General features: G+C 43.6%; 1 protein-coding gene across 2 annotated transcripts in view; it reads right to left on the reverse strand.

Moving 5' to 3' along the window:
* Positions 1-5,302, reverse strand: part of smad1 (SMAD family member 1) — a 29,098-nt gene extending 23,796 nt beyond the window's left edge. For both annotated transcript variants that reach the window (XM_064926474.1, XM_064926473.1), the window contains exon 1: positions 5,213-5,302. The gene's annotated coding sequence lies outside the window, so the exon portion shown is untranslated. The remainder of the gene's footprint in view (positions 1-5,212) is intronic.
* Between the last annotated feature and the right edge of the window lie 10,383 nt (positions 5,303-15,685).

Raw genomic sequence — 15,685 nt, forward strand, 5'->3', positions numbered from 1 at the left:
GTCCTACTCTGGACTGTATAGAATGGGGCCGGTGTTGTGCCCTACTCTGGACTGTATATAATGGGGCCGGTGTTGTGCCCTACTCTGGACTGTATAGAATGGGGACGGTGTTGTGCCCTACTCTGGACTGTATAGAATGGGGCCGGTGTTGTTGTGCCCTACTCTGGAATGTATAGAATGGGGCCGGTGTTGTGCCCTTCTCTGGACTGTATAGAATGGGGCCGGTGTTGTGCCCTACTCTGGACTGTATATAATGGGGCCGGTGTTGTGCCCTACTCTGGACTGTATAAAATGGGGCCGGTGTTGTGCCCTTCTCTGGACTGTATAGAATGGGGCCGGTGTTGTGCCCTACTCTGGACTGTATATAATGGGGCCGGTGTTGTGCCCTACTCTGGACTGTATAGAATGGGGACGGTGTTGTGCCTTACTCTGGACTGTATAGAATGGGGCCGGTGTTGTGCCCTACTCTGGAATGTATAGAATGGGGCCGGTGTTGTGCCCTTCTCTGGACTGTATAGAATGGGGCCGGTGTTGTGCCCTACTCTGGACTGTATATAATGGGGCCGGTGTTGTGCCCTACTCTGGACTGTATATAATGGGGCCGGTGTTGTGCCCTACTCTGGACTGTATAGAATGGGGCTGTTGTGCCCTACTCTGGACTGTATATAATGGGGCCGGTGTTGTGCCCTACTCTGGACTGTATAGAATGGGGCCGGTGTTGTGCCCTACTCTGGACTGTATATAATGGGGCCGGTGTTGTGCCCTACTCTGGACTGTATAGAATGGGGCCGGTGTTGTGCCCTACTCTGGTCTGTATAGAATGGGGCCGGTGTTGTGCCCTACTCTGGACTGTATATAACGGGGCCGGTGTTGTGCCCTACTCTGGACTGTATAGAATGGGGACGGTGTTGTGCCCTACTCTGGACTGTATAGAATGGGGCCGGTGTTGTGCCCTACTCTGGACTGTATAGAATGGGGCCGGTGTTGTGCCCTACTCTGGTCTGTATAGAATGGGGAGGGTTTGGGCTACTCTGATAAACTTACATTAGCTTTATACAGAATGTTCTGAGAACAGGAGTGGTAAAAATGTAAATGAGAAACCAAAGGTAATGTGATTGGTAAGGTTTCAGTATCACCTTGTTAGTCATCAGACACAATAACTACCAAGCTAAATCACACACTATCTGATAAATGGTTACTACAAGTCATTATTTGATCACTGGTCGTTGGTTACTACAGGCGACCCTGTAGATCTGTGATAATCTGATATCCGATCCCCCTCCTAAAATGTAAGCCTGACCTACACTTTTCTTTCTTTCCTAAATCACATTAACCTCCCAAACATCTTCCAGCCCAGCCGTCCCCTTCTCTAACCTCTCTTACCCAACACATACTTAGGGTGTGTCCCACATGGCACCCTATTCCCTACACAGTGCACATACTGCTATGGGCCCTATAGGTTGTGTAATATATAGAGAAAAGGATGCCATTTGGGATACAGAGTTACGCCTCTCCCTTACACAAGTAGGGCTCAATGAAGCATCACACAAATATTCTTATAGCGGACAGGTCCCACTCTTATCCGCCCTCTGCCCATTTAAGCTGAAACACGCCGCCGTTTACACAAGAGCTCCATAAAAGTGCCCAGGCAGAGCTATCTATCTATCTCCCTTCCTTGCCTGCCATTCATTCAGCCTGTATTGGGTTAGTGCGCTAACTGGCGCTAACGCTAACCCATTGGTGAGTAGTTAGCATAGCCAGGCAGAATTAATGGGAGTCAGAGGGATCTAATAGGTTAGCCCATGATCACATGTCATTGACAAGGCCTGTTAGCCTGACCTGTGCCATTCTAAGCCTGCGCTAGCTGCTAGCCACCAATCCCTACCAACCCCATTGATCATTTTGCGCTAGCTGCTTCAGTCAGTGCTGTTAATCAATTTAGGGGCCGGGGCTGTAGGATGAGGAGCCAGTAATGATGCTCTCTGCTCTCTCCCCAGAGACGGGGCATTATAAAGAAGTTACATTATTTATCAGCAGGGCCTGGATGGGGCCGCCATTAGCCCCCACTCAATTGAGTCGCTGGCTATGAAGGGAGGAGTGGATGGAGAGAGGAATAAAGAGATGCAGAGAGATAAAGAGGAGAGGAGAGAGGGATGAAGAGAGGTAAAGAGGAGAGGAGAGAGGGATAAAGAGATGGAGAGAGATAACGATTAGAGGAGAGAGGGATGGGAGAGGAGGGTGTGCGTGTGTGTACGTTCGTGTGTACGTGCATGTGCAAGTGTGTCTGAGAGAGAGAAAAAGAGTGAACAGAGAGGCCGAGGGAGGAAAGAGGGAGAGAGAGAGGGAGAGAGGGGGAAAGAGTGAGGAGAGAGAGAGAGGAACGAGGGAGGAGAGAGAAGGGGGATGCAAATTCTCGTTAATACACACACTGTCTAGCCTCTCGGCATAAACCTTCCACTTCACACAAGAGTGTTCCCTCTAACTGTCAGCTCAGCAGCCCAACACAAATAGTGACTGTATGGCCTCGTTGTGCTGTCTCCCTCTCACTCTGTGTGGCCTGACCCATCGCCATGGACGAGGTGTGTCTATTCCATGTATTATGTGTTCATTAATACACAGATAACAATCATCAAGTGCCAAAACTGGATATCAAAATTCAATGAATGAGTATCGATGAATGATCTCCAAAAAGCAGCCGAGAGAATGTGTTTCGGCAAGCAAGCCCTCACGAACTAGGCCTACCCACGACACCCAAACAACCATACCTCCCCAGCCTCTACAGACAGACAGAAATAACCAGACAGACAGACAGAAATAACCAGATAGACAGACAGACAGAAATAACCAGACAGACAGACAGACAGACAGACAGACAGACATAAGCAGACAGAAATAACCAGACAGACAGACAGACAGAAATAACCAGATAGACAGACAGACAGAAATAACCAGACAGACAGACAGACAGACAGACAGACATAACCAGACAGAAATAACCAGACAGACAGACAGACAGACAGACAGACAGACAGACAGACAGACAGACAGAAATAACCAGACAGACAGACAGAGACAGACAGACAGACATAACCAGCAGACAGACAGACATAACCAGACAGACAGACAGACAGACTGACAGACATAACCAGACAGACAGACAGAAATAACCAGACAGACAGACAGACAGACAGACATAACCAGACAGACATAACCAGACAGACAGACATAACCAGACAGACAGACAGACAGACAGAAATAACCAGACAGACAGACAGAAATAACCAGACAGACAGACAGAAAAATAACCAGACAGACAGACAGAAATAACCACAGACAGACAGACAGACAGAAATAACCAGACAGACAGACAGACAGACATAACCAGACAGACAGACATAACCAGACAGACAGACAGACATAACCAGACAGACATAACCAGACAGACATAACCAGACAGACAGACAGACAGGTTGTGCCCTTGGTGACTAGACACAGCATTGTCCCAGGAGGTCTACACAAATTTAGGGTCAGTTATCACACACGCACACACATCCACCACACCTCACGTTAGCCACAAACATAACTCACCCACTGTAACCAACACATGGGCTTTCAATCAGCTATCCCAACCATCCCAGGCATTTGGGGTAAGTGTTGTGTTTGTGGTGTTTGGGATGGTCGGGAGGACACCTCAGGCCAACACATCATGAGGGGTCTGGGAGGGATCGGACATACAGAGAAGGGCTATTCTGAGGATGCCTCTGTCTGAACTGAGAATTATGTTATGGCTGGAGACTGGAATGTGGTTAACTTGTTTATTCCTATAAGGGTGAAATGTCTCTCCAAGTCCACCATGTGCTGTACCAGACTGAATACAGGAGATGTCCACCTATAGATGAACAGAAGAAGAACTGAGAAATGTGCCATTTCCTCTGTATAAGATCTAGGTTAAATGTCTAAGCTAAGACGACTCATTTTTACAGTGTTAACTACACAGAAAAATACCCCATTCTCTGAGATAATGTTGCATATGAATGATCAATATCACTATCTACACTGGGATTTAGAGATACAGTAGACATGTCCCTTTCACTCCTTCTATTATCCTGTCTTTAGCGAACCCAACAGCTATCTGTTATCAGACCATTCCAGAAATATCACATCTTTAGAACTATGTAACACAGACATTGCATCACAATCGTTATATCTATTTAAAAGTTTGAATAAAGCCAAACTGTCACGTGTACAGTGTGCCCCACAACAACACACAAACCTGAATTTGACGAGAATGCTGCAGGATTCAACAATTGTACTAAATCATGGACAAGGACAAATTCCAGTCCTTTGAGTAATCTGATATGTCATCTTCAATGATGTCAGGAGATCTGGCCCTGCTGCTCAGGGTCTCACAGTCACACAGGCTCGCTCTGCATCCATGAGACATGGAACACACACACACACATACATATGTGCACACAATGCACGCACACTAACACACGCATGTGCGCGCGCAAACACACAAGATGGAAAAGATAGATTGCATATGTTGATTATTTAAAGCAAGTAATTTAGCAATGAGACACAGCTTCCCTCCAAATGGACACTGACGTTGAGATGAAGATCACTGTTAATATCAATTAAATATCGCAAATCTTGGTTTTGCATCTTGGTTTTGCTGCTACATGCATGATGCATGAACATAGATCAAATAATCTGCATGACATTTACCAATGGAAAGTAAAAATGTGATGTTGATACTATATCTGAGTACAAGAGGCCTACATCAGTAGCATATTAGATTTAATCACAACAAATACAGATGGACAGACTGATATTGAACATCATACCAACACAATGCATCACAAAGGTTAACCATCAATGCAGACTGACACATTGAAATACACACATTGTGCACACACACTATTAATAGTGTTCACAAGTACGTGTTCCAACTGTATTATACACGACCATACAATGTTACAAATATGAAATTAATCCCACATTCTACTAACGTTAATTGCCAATCAATCTATGTTGCCAAATATGATAGACAGAAAAGTTTGAAGTCTCAAAATACATTTTCACTGTCTCTATCCCTTTTAAAAAGTTGCAAATACTATTTTCTTATAAGCAATAGATCTAGTCAACCGAACATACTCATTCCCCCAAGGTTGTTGATGTTTTGACGGGTGAAAAATAAAGTTTACAGTACCTTATAAACAGCTATCAAGCTCGCTCTCAACCCTCCCATACTATACAGCTGCCTGTCTCTGGTCTCCTCGCGCTGGCGTCAGGGAGTCGCTGGGCCGTCGCACCCTCCGCGGAGCGCCAGTATCATGCCGCGGGATACAGTTTGGGGCGGTCCGTGAATAACAAGACCTACTTTTACACATCTAACATTTTCATGCACTGTGGAATGGATTATGTAACTGTAAAACAATGTATTCTTTCGTGGAGTTTAAAAAAAAAGAGGGCTAGCTCTTTTGCTATTTTGGCAGTGGAGACTCTAGCAAAGTTGATTGCCTGTAGAGGACTATACACTCATCTGACTCCTGTTTCTTGTTAAAAGATACAGTTATGTGCTGCATCTTTTACGTGCAAATTGTATGAATGAGAAAAGAAGTACATTTAGCATATTTATTTTACGAAGCTGTGAACATTTTTGAGGGTTTGATTCATTGTGATTAGATAGCAGAACATTGGATTGATAGCATTGATAGCTGCAGATGGATTGGCACAGCTGTTTTTGATGAACAGTTGCATTTATTCAAAAGATACATTTATTGCCATTGATGTATTGCTGATTCAACAAAATGGCCACACACATTCACACACTGTAAATAAAGATTGTGATAATTTCTTGTCGAAGGAATGCATAGAATAAATGATAAATTAATGCATATAACCGACATAAAAACGTAGGTTAATCTGGTGTAATACTATATAATATAGTAGTTTAGGCCATTTAGCAGACGCTTTTATTCAAAGTTACTTACAGTCAAGCATGTATACATATACATTCTTATATTATACTGAACAAAAATACGAACACAACATGCAACAATTTCAAAGATTTTACGGCGTTACCGTTCATATAAGGATATCAGTCAATTGAAATAAATAAATTAGGTCCTAATCAATGGATTTTACATGACTGGGCAGGGCGCAGCCATGGGTGGGCCTGGAAGGGCCACTTGGGAGCCATGCCCAGGAAATCAGAATTTGTTTTTCCCCACAAAGGGGCTTTATTATAGACAGAAATATATATGGTCTCAGACGATCCCTCGGGTGATGAAGCCGGATGTGGAGGTCCTGGGCTGGCGTGGTTACAATGTGGTCTGCGGTTGTGAGGCCGGTTGGACGTACTGCCAAATTCTCTAAAACGACGTTGGAGGTGACTTGTGGTAGATAAATTAACATTTAATTTTCTGCCAACAGCTCTGGTGGACATTCCTGCAGTCAGCATGCCAATTTCACGCTACCTCAAAACTTGAGACATTTGTAGCATTGTGTTGTGTGACAAAACTGCACATTTTAGAGTGGCCTTTTATTCCCCCAGCACAAGGTGCACCTGTGTAATGATCATGCTGTTTAATCAACTTATTCATATGCCACACCTGTCAGGTGGACGAATTATCTTGGCAAATGAGAAACGCTCACGAACAGGGATGTAATCAAATTTATGCACAACATTTAAGAGAAATAAGTTTGTTCTGCATATGGAACATTTCTGGGATCTTTTATTTTAGCTCATGAAACATCGGATCAGCACTTTACATGGTGCGTTTATATTTTTGTTCAGTATATATTCAGTAACCAGAATATGCCAATTTACTATAGACCTAATATAAGCAAGTTAAAAATACACCTTCTGTCTCAGAACTGGATCAGTAATCTCTTGCAAATATGAGAGAGAGCCCGATAACACTGGTGTGGTTATCTGATGGAACTGATCTGAACTTTTGAACTGATCTGTGCTAAGCTTGTTCTTAGTTTCCCCTTCTTTGATTGTGGCGCGATAAGCACTATTTATGTACTCGGGAGAACTAAAGTGTCTAAGGCAAGTGTCAACACAAAGAGCATGTTCTGTCATGTCCTCATATAGGCTACCATCTCAAATGAACACCTTGCTCTCGGGCCTAGGCCTAAAGACAGTGTTTTAAAGTAAAGTGGAGAATGACAGCTGTGTTACAACTTAACAACAATGGGCCTGTGTTAAATGTGGGGAAAGACGGCTTAGTTTGTATCAACCCTCATTTTGATAGTTGTACTGTCAGAGAGAACGAAGCTGCAACGATTCATCAAACCATCTCATTAATACTGCATGCTAATGCATGAAAATAGACGTTAGGGTATCAGGCAGGCAGCAGGCAGGCTGGACGACAGGAACATTAAGTTTATTTCCTCTCTCAGATTTGTGTGCGAGAGATGATACTAGACTGCAGACATAAACCCATTTTATATGTATTGACTGAATTGATAAATAGACTCAATACATTGGCTAATAATAATTACTGATAGTTTTCAATTGTGGTATAGTGCACCATAGCCAAGCCTACTTCTGGAAGCCTGTAAGAAAATAAAGCAAAGAATACAATATAATATAACATACTGGAATAGAACAGAATAGAATAGGCCTATGCTATGATGACAGTGAACCTGTCATTATCATAAAATTACCATTGACATAATTTATGAGAAATAGGCTAAATACATCTTCCTTTTGAGATGAATGATGTTACATTTCGAAGATTTTTTACTGGTCAAGAATTTTCACCGGTCAAGTTTGACATGGCTATTTGGCAAATTGGAGGGAATCGCCGCCGGCAGCAAACAGAGGCAAGCCGGTGGAACTAGATTCTCCTCAGGACTACTAGCGGCGGAGGAAAACCGCTGAAAGTGGAAGTTACTAGCGCAGGTTACGTCACGGGGCTGGCGACAGAATGTCTGAGTGAGGCGAGAGCAAGCTGCACGTGAACGTGAAGTGAAATCTGGGAAAACAGTGCGATGCGCGAGCGTGTTGGGAGCAGTTGAGGAGAAAAGACAAGGACTCTCGGAGGAGCCCTGAATTAGAATAAAATTGTCAGCAAATTTGATTACTTTGCTGTTTTAGAGCAGCAACAGTGTCTGTTTGCTCTCTCTTGTTCTGTACTTTTACAGACTGCAACTCACTGTCTAAATACTGTAAATTCATTTGTTTCAAAGCTGGCAGCCACTCTTAGGCAAATATTTGCATTATGTCACCATCATATCTGATAAACACAGAGATAAAACAATGCACATGTTCTGTTCCAAACAGACTATCAGTGAAAGCATAACTTGTAATCAATTTATCAAACCTATTTGAATCAGAACCTTTACAAATTATTTTGATTACTGGATTGCAAAATAATGTGTGCATACACGATATATACAAAAGTATGTGGACACCCCTTCAAATTGGTGGATTTGTCTATTTCAGCCAAAGCCGTTGCTGATAGGTGTATGAAATCAAGCACACAGCCATGCACTCTCCATAGACAAACATTTTCAGTAGCATGGCCTTTCTGAAGAGCTCAGTGACTTTCAACGTGGCACCGTCATAGGATGCCACCTTTCCAGCAAGGCAGTTTGTCAAATTTCTGCACTGCTGGAGCTGCCCCGGTCAGCTGTAAGTGCTGTTATTGTGACGTGGAAACATCTAGGAGCAACACAGACTCAGCACGAAGTGGTAGGCCATACAAGCTCACAGAATGAGACCACCGAGTGCTGAAGCACAAAGCACATAAAAAGCATCTGTCCTCGGTTGCAACACTCCCTACTGAGTTCCAAACAGCCTCTGGAAGCAACTTCAGCACAATAACTTTTCGTCTGGAGCTTCATGAAATGGGTTTCCCAGGCCGAGCAGCCGCACACAAGCCTAATATCACCACACACAATGAGTCGGCTGGAGTGGTAAGCTCGCCGCCATTGGACTCTGGATCAGTGGAAAAGTGTTCTCTGGAGTGATAAATCACGCTTCACCATCTGGCAGTCTGACGGATAAATCTGGGTTTGGCAGATGCCAGGAGAATGCTTCCTGCCCAAAGCATAGTGCGAACTGTAAAGTTTGGTGAAGGAGGAATAATGGTCTGGGGCTGTTTTTCATGGTTCAAGCTAGGCCCCTTAGTTCCAGTGAAGGGAAATCTTAACGCTACAGCATACAATGACATTCTAGACCATTCTGTGCTTCCAACGTTGTGGCAACAGTTTGAAGAAGGCCCTTTACTGTTTCAGCATGACAATGCCCCTGTGCACAAAGCAAGGTCCAAACAGAAATGGTTTGTTGAGATCAGTGTGGAATAGAATGACAGACTCCTAGATTATGGCGGATGGCGGTCGGTATGACACTGGCCTTTCATGGAATGTTTGACTCCTAATTTTGATTAAACTCATGTGTCTACTCATATAGTCAATGGGTACCTTATATTGTTCTTCAGAAACTGTTAACACAAGAAAAGAAAAATGCATCTGAACTGTAATATCATAGTGAAAGTCATTAGAGATTTCATGAAAGCAGGACTATGGGAAGAACTGGGAAATAGAGTCAACCCCCATATCTTCCACACTCTGTCTCACCACCATTATTTCTAGTGATGTGTGCGTGTGTGTGTGTGTGTGTGTGGGTGTGTGTCTTTTTCTTTCCTGAGATGTTCTATGACAGGTCCTATTGTTAGGTCATCACACAGCTGGATACCTCGGAGTGACGGAGAAGAGAAAAGATCTATTGGAGAGGTCGTCACCTTCCCATCTCTCTTTACCACACAAACACAGGCATGCACGCACACACACACAAACACACACTGCCTGTGTACTAAATAATGGAAGGCGTTGCTTTCTAAGCACAGATCCAGGATCAGCTCTTCCCGAGACCAAACCTAACCAACAAAAAAAAGGTTCAATGTATATCTGACCCAGACCTAAGATAACCTACTACACCCGACTCAATCTTAAAACTATCTGACCACTCCTTAGTGACCAGTGACCACTGATCTAAAATAAGACGATAGGTGGGTAACCAAAGGTGGGAACCAATGGTTAGTAGTGTGAGTCATTGACATCACTGGTATGGTGAGACTTATGATCCTGGTACACCTGTTTTCATCTTAAACCTGTCCGTCCACTCCTTAGTGACCACTGATATAAAATGACTAAAATTAGACGCGATAGGTGGGAACCAATAAGAGGTGGAACCAATGGTTAGTGACTGTGGGCATTTAATATCATACACTTAATGTTGTGGGCGCATGGCCAGCCACTTTGATTTCACTTAGTTGTTTGAGATCAGAGGTCATGAGGACAGCGTGCCATTGGCCCATTTAAAAGCATTGGAACTCAGCCTGTCTCTAGGCTAGATGGCATGAGGAAGAGCATAACTGGAAGGTTGGATTGCTGCACAGCGTTCCATAGACGTCCATGAATTGGCGCGGGCATCGGAATGCTCTACGACGAACGATGACAGACGTGTTTAGAGGAGAGTGAGACCGGGCGGGTGGTGCGAGTGGGGACGTTGCCCCCCCCACCGGAGGACTTTGGCAGGCCTGGTAGGTTTTTCAGTAACGACAGGCATTCTGGCAGGCAGTGTATCGGCCAGCTCGCATTTCAAACGGGCGCCTCTCTTGACGCAGCTTTCCACTAGTCCTTCTAGAAATAATGTTGGGAGTGGTAATATTAAAACGGTCTCTTTACGGGCTGAGGGATTACTATATCCATCCAGTCACTGCACAGCACAATGCCCTAAGCCTTCCTCTGTAGCATACTGAAACATTCAGGTATCACTCACTCATGTCAGTGACCACAACAAGCATATTGCTGTGTATATATCATTGGCTATTGTCACCATGACTCTCTAAATTGCAAAATAACAAGGCAGACATGCACACACAGCTATGCACTGACACGTGCACCTACATGGTATGCAACAACAGAATGCATCAGTAGTACCCTACTATGTCACTTCTCCATTATGACTCAAACCCCAGCCTGTGAGGACACACACACACACACGCCACTCCTCACCCCTCTGATCTGATCACAGGTCCGCTGGTGATTGCAGTTTGTCTCTGAGGACAATGTGCTATTTGTGAACCCGCCGTATGTAAACTGAGATGGCAGACTGTCGGCTGTGTCTAAAAATCACGGTTGGGGCTGGTCGCCTGCCCCCCACCCCCACCCAACTACCCCCCAGAAGAGGCCCCCAAGGCAGGGCACCATGGAGGGTGGTCTGGGATGCCCCTGTCCCCAGGGATTGGCGGGTTGGTGGGGGGGGGGCACTTTTGGGGAGAAGCATCAGCTGCCACGGTCACTTGGTGGATGAATGGAATAGTCAGCATCAGACAGCAGCTCACGGCTGTCAGTCAAGGATCCATCCCGAAGCGATGGGTTTGTGGGCTACAACAGAGAAGGGAAGGTGACACACTGGGCCTCTCCTAGCTGTGAGATGTGTTGTATTTTATTAGACACATGCTGGTGAATTCTCAGATAGACCTTCACTTTCAGGCATCCATCTCATGACCCATCCACGTTTGGTGTTACGTATGTGACTAGAAGACCACAAAACATTCTTCAAGGCCTTTGGAGAGGACGCGGTAGCACACAACGCTCATTCAGAAGCTCCATTAAGGGGAATGGAGTAATGGATTTAATTTACGGAGGGTTATACAAAATATTCTTGTGAGGTGATGTCAGGGGTGACAAGATGTACCATGCAAGGTTCTCCTCAACCACTTAATGGATCTTTAATAGAGGAAGTGGAGGAAATGGATGAAGTAACTATAGCCTTGAGATAACAGAACATCCTAAAGCTAATCATCTCATACTGTACATCCAGCACTATTCTATCTCTGATATAAACACAGAACACAACACTGATATAGTACAGTATGTCATACTAAATATGGATCTGCTTTCGTAGTAGGGGTCGCAATGGGGCAAAAATTTGCGCTAAATCTGCTAGATTACATGGATGTTGTTTTAATGGAGTGCAGTGATGAGGTCATCTCTCACGAGACACGCACACACACCCACACACACACACACACGTGTGTACATCTGGGAGTTGAGAGAGAGCATTGTAAGCGATAGCATCATGACGTCACCTCTTTTCCTGGATTGGCCTCCAAACACCAGAACGTACTGTAACAGCAGCGGGCAAAAATAGATCACAGTTCCCAAACAAAGTGGTGATGACTGATTTTTTAAATTTTTTATTAATAAATGTAAGAATCACTCAGGCAGTGGTTGGAATTAGATCATTAGGGTAAGTTTGGAGTCGACCGTCAATGAGTACAGAGTAACACAAGGAGCGGGGAAGCTGTGGTAGTCATTAGATATAAGTTACTCATTAAAATGGATCGTGATAAAGATTTAGCTCAATGAAAGAAAAATGTATTATTGTTACAACACAATGATGGTCTTGGAGTAAGGACACCATGTCCAGTCGAAAAGAATATCAGGTGATAACTGCACCATCTTAAAGCAGGTCTGGTAAGACAAACAAATAAAAAGGACCGCTGATTTCCAGAACTTTGAGGCGCAGCACGCAATTAAGAGGCATATAACCGAACGGTTCAATGAACATTATTACGTTTCACCTATCATGAAATGCCTGTTAAAATGTCAGTATGTGTGGGTATAGCAGGGTTGTTGAATTGAACACTTGTTAAAGAAGCAGAAGCTTGGGGACATCCCTCCCTTGCTTTGTTGACCTTTAGGGGAGAGAGAGAGGCAAGCAGCACCCACCTACCCAGACTGAATGATGATGTCATGCCACCCACCTCCAGACCAGTGGTGGATTGATCTCTGTAGCACCACACCTTAGTCCCCCTGGGCTGCATGTAGCTGTGTCCTCACTGCCCTGCACCCGGGGGAGGCAGGTGGAGGGACTTTAGGAGGGAGGCGGTCATGGGGTTAGGGTCAGGGGTAATGTGGTTACAAGCTCAGTTAACTGCTCCAATCCAATCGTTCTTGATTAGGGGTTGTTGCATCATTTTACCCACTCCAGGGCAGACAGACCACCACTCTTTCCTCCCACGCTACCCCCTCCTTTAGTCTAGTTATTCACCCCCTCTCCCTCCTGTAGTATCTTCCCCCCTTTCTCTAATATCTCCCCCCTCCCCCAGTATCTTCCCCCTTTCTCCTCTAGTCTTTCACCCATTTCACTCTCTATCTTCCCTCCTCTCTCTCTCCCTCTTATATCCCCCCTCATATCTTCTCCCCATCTCTCTCCCTCTAATATCTTCCCCCTCTCTCTCCCTCTAATATCTTCCCTCCCCTATCCCCCCTCTCTCCTCTAGTATCTCCCCCCTCATATCTTCTCCCCATCTCTCTTCTCTAGTATCTCCACCCTCCTCCTTCAATGTGCAGCCTAGGCCTAAGGGGGAGACCCATCCCATCGATCATGGCCAATTACCACAGCAACCCTCTCAGGACAGTACAGTGACAGTCAGCCCTGGGTTCAAATACTATTTGAAAATCACTTCAAATTCTTTATTTGAGGGTTATTGAGCTTGCCTGGCGCAATGGAACCAGTAGAATAGTCGCACAGCTGTAAACCCAGTCCATCTAGAACCGCAGGCAGGCCAAATCAACAGTTAAGTATTTGAAAGATTTCAAAGAATATTTGAACCCAGGTCTGCTGTCTACAGATCTCCAATAACCTCTCGCCTACTATATACTACACTTTATGAGTCCTCTGAGTATAATGGAGAGGATGGCTGAGAGATCAGTTGCTTAATCCCCATAGGACAATGATATGGAGGGGGTCACCATCTGGAAAATGACAGTGGCTGCATCTGAAATCCCACCCTATTCCCTGTATAGCGTACTACTTTATACCAGGGGCCAGAGGGCCAACCAACCGATCTCTCCACAATCCTCAAGATTTCCATTTCAAATCAAATTTGATTTGTCACATGCTTTGTAAACAACAGGTGTAGGCCAACAGTGAAATGCTGACTGATGGGCCCTTCCCAACCACGCTGAGAGAACAAAAGAAATAGAAAAAAAATGAGAAAAAAAGCCAAAACAACTCAGACATAGCCAACCTTGTCATGTACCAAGCTCAGAGTTTCCAAATGTTTTTCTCCTATTCAAAGGGAGGAATCCTCTAGCCCTCGCTCTGCTGTGACAGCCATCACTATTAACATTGAACATAATGAACATAATGAACATCAACGCAAAACTCTATTTCTTAATAGTTAATGGCTCTTTACCCCCATCTAGTGGTTGGTTGCATGGTTGACTTTGAAACAGTACAATATAGAATTCAAGTTTGGATATTCTGTCATTTGCACCTTTAAAGGGAAAGATTCACCCATTTTGATTGTTATATTGTTTTTGTGCATCTCTGAGCAATGTTCTATCTATGCTGGAAGTTAATAGGAATACAGCTTTTTGATCATGAAAACCTATATCATACATGTCCAGGGTTGGGTAGGTTACTTTCTAAATGTAATCAGTTAGTTACTAGTTATCTGTGAAAAATTGTAATCAGTAACAATTTTGGATTACCCAAACTCGGTAACGTAATCTGATTACATTCTGTTACTTTTAGTTTACTTTCTCCTTAAGAGGCATTAGAAGAAGACAAATGTATGTTACCAATTGATTTATCCTGAAATAGATGTTGTTCAATGTTAGTTTACATAGCTGGCCATATATGGATGTAAAGTGTTACTTTATGGGTTGGTTGTGTCGGCTTCTTCTAACCCATCGCTTTCTACTACATATATGATTCAATTATATCTTTACATTGAAAACCAAAGTATATCAGAATTCCAGTCATTCCAATAAATGTTATACTCCTTGATCTTCAAGAATAGGACTTGGAAATATGGAATTATAGATTAGGCAAATTGTTTTAACTGAGCTACGGACTTATTAGCCAACCCTACTCTGTTTATGATTTTGTTGTCAAGGAGGACTGATTTGGCTCATTGATTCGAGTTGAGCTCAGGGAATGGCATGCTTTGAGCACTACTGAAAAGTGCTATTTTCATGTGAAAAATGAATGCCATATGCTGCATTTGCTATAGGCCTATTGTTAACCTTGTCGGTGACACTTTGATATCTTGATAATATGCAGCTGTTTAAAGGGCAAATCCACAGATTAAAATGGACACCCCGCCTGTTTTGGTTGAGGGATGGGCCTGGAGAAATGTAACCACTCTCAGATTAATAGACAGAGCTATGGATGCAAGGACTGACGATCCATGATATAACAATGTTTTTAACCATGTTGAGGTTATATACAGTGTGTGTTTACATTTACAATGTTCATAAACATTGGAATAAAACAAGCTAATATTTTGGGTTCTAAACTCATGAGGCATTTATAAATTATACTCTTTTTTTAAATCAATGGATAGATCATTCTAATTTATAAATCCAAAAATGGATGTAGCCACTACAGATTGCCCCTTTAAGTCTATCAAAGGTGTACAAGTTCAAGCAAGTGTCCATTAGGACAATGGATATATTTTTTAATTATCAACATGAATTACATTAAGCAATAAAAGCCACACTTTTATTCCATAGGCTTGGATCCGCACTTGTTGCAAGAGCACATTTTTCATTGGCTGTCCACTGGTTTCAAAAACAATGATGAATAGGCAATTTAAATGTATCGAATTCAACCATTATTGGGTTAAAATATTTAGATGAGTGA

The sequence above is a fragment of the Oncorhynchus masou genome, chromosome 20 (assembly GCF_036934945.1).
Source record: "Oncorhynchus masou masou isolate Uvic2021 chromosome 20, UVic_Omas_1.1, whole genome shotgun sequence".
Taxonomy (NCBI): Eukaryota; Metazoa; Chordata; class Actinopteri; order Salmoniformes; family Salmonidae; genus Oncorhynchus; species Oncorhynchus masou.